The following is a 2,261-nucleotide window of genomic DNA, read 5'->3' as shown; positions in this document are numbered from 1 at the left end:
TCTTACTGTTCTTACCGTAGTTGTTCATGCACAGTTTCCCTGTGCAATGAGGGATTATTTGTGACTGATCGTGTTCCTTGACCCGTTAGACTTAGCTGTAGAGATGTGGCCACATTCCAAGATTTCAGCAGTTAACTTGATGAACACAATGTTATTATAATAGATAGAAATGACAGCCAAAGCCAAAACAAAAAGGCCCAGGCTGTAACAAACCTGGTTGAATCCTTTTAGGCCCAGTCAATGAATATAAGCCTGACATTTTTGTCCTGATGTCTTTTTTGTTGTGACAGAAATGACAATTTCAACAGTTTCGTATGATGCTGCGAGGTCAGCATCCTGCTGCTGTAAGATGTCTGACGGGTAGTCTAAAAAAAGTGGTAAATGATCTCAATTCGGAGCATGAACTCAAACTCAGGGTGACACCTGCAGCAGGATCAGGTGAATCTCTGAATCAGTACACATCATTCATAATAAAAAAAAGGTAGCCTTATATACCTACTATGTCTTTTTTTAAAGGAATTATTTGACATTTTGGAAAATTATTTCTAAGAGTAGAGATTGATACCACTCTCATGTCTGTGCTTTAAGTATGTTAGGTGCTGCAGTTAGGAAGCAATTAGCCTAGCATAGCATAAAGATGCAGCAGGGTCGGCTAGCCTGGCTCTCTCCAAAGTTAAAAAATATACCTACCAGCACCTCTAAAGCTCACTAACACCTTGTATCTTGTTTGTCTAATCCTTACTCACACAGTAATGTAAAAACACCAATTTCTTCTTTATGGGGACTTAAGTGCTGTAACTATTTCTTGGCAACCAACAACTGGGTGCAGTGACTTCCCGAAGTCTTGTTGTCACCACGAGGTTGCCAGGCAACTAGCAGAGACACTTCACAGATGTACTGGGCGGATGGATGTTGTTCATCAAGACATAGTTACAGCATCTAAGCCCCTCTAAAACCACAAATTTTTACTTGACTGTGTTTGTAGAGATTCAACAAATGAGATACAAACTGTTAATCAGTTATCTTTAGAGGGTTGGTAAGATTATTTTTGAACTTTGGAGTGAGCCACGCTAGCTGTTTTCCCACCCTTGCTAAGCTATGCTAAGCAAATAAGCACATTTCCCAAAAATGTTGAACTAGCCTATTCCTCTAAGAGTTCTAAGAGCAATATACAGCTTGTTTTGAGAAATTGGTTTAATCGATAACAGGTAAAGAACAGGGCCATGTCCATGTAATGTTTGTAATCTCCTACAGTCTAAAAAGTAAATTTGCACGACAGTCATTGTCCAAAACACGTTGGCTTGAAGCTGACTTGTCATATATTCCTAATGTGGTCCTGCTATGTCCTCAGCCTCTGTCTCTGCCTGTCTGTAGCTGGAAACTGAACATTACCACTGGGGCCTGAGGACTTTAAATCCCAGTACCAGATCGCAGAGTGGGAAGTGTGTGTGTGTGTGTGTGTGTGGGGGATTAGAGAGAACTGTCTCTGATGTTATTTAATCTCACCAGCCAGGGAGTGAGCGAGCCAGCGCACCCTGATGCACGTTATCAACCTCTGATGACCAGCAAGGGGGATTGGAAGCCTCAGACGCCAACACTGCCACTACTTCCTGGCTGGCCCTAACCAGTCAGCAGCTCAATTTGGGTGATGGCAAGCGTGCTCAGTCAGGGGAGAAGTCGGTCCCGGATGATTTCCTCCTTCTCTGCTCATTCTCCTCAGCATTGACGCTCCTCCCCACCTCAGCTACCGCCCAAATGTGCCTCTGTCCTCTCTTTCCCTCCTACTGCCCCCCTCTCTTCCTATAACTACTCCCACCCCCTACCCCTGAAACCCAAAGACCCCGCAATCGCTCAGTTGCTCAAGCTATCTCAGGAGCCTGTCTTGCCCCCCGCCGCCATCCTCCCTTCTCTTGCTTCCCCTCGTCCCCTCCTCCTGTTCTCCCCCCCCAAGTGCATTCCAGCTTGACAAACCACATGGGATTTCACTAGTCCTTTAAAGTCTGCTGCCTCTGGGAACCACTCTTCTCCATGCAACATTTTAGTATTCAAGGGAATACGTGACTGGGGAGGCAACCAATGCTGTTATATTCCTCCCGTCTCCTCCTAGTTGTTATTTCTGTTGATGCATTGCAGGAGGAAAAAATGTTTTTTTTTTATCAGGTGATCATAATTGATCACTGATTTTTCCTTTGTTTTTTACATAGGTGGATTTATTTTCCTGTCTTTGGTGATTCCTCCATATCAAACATTTACTGTCAAGA

This window comes from Siniperca chuatsi, linkage group LG3 (assembly GCF_020085105.1).
Source record: "Siniperca chuatsi isolate FFG_IHB_CAS linkage group LG3, ASM2008510v1, whole genome shotgun sequence".
In the NCBI taxonomy this organism is placed as follows: domain Eukaryota; kingdom Metazoa; phylum Chordata; class Actinopteri; order Centrarchiformes; family Sinipercidae; genus Siniperca; species Siniperca chuatsi.
Note: the sequence above shows the minus strand (reverse complement) of the source record.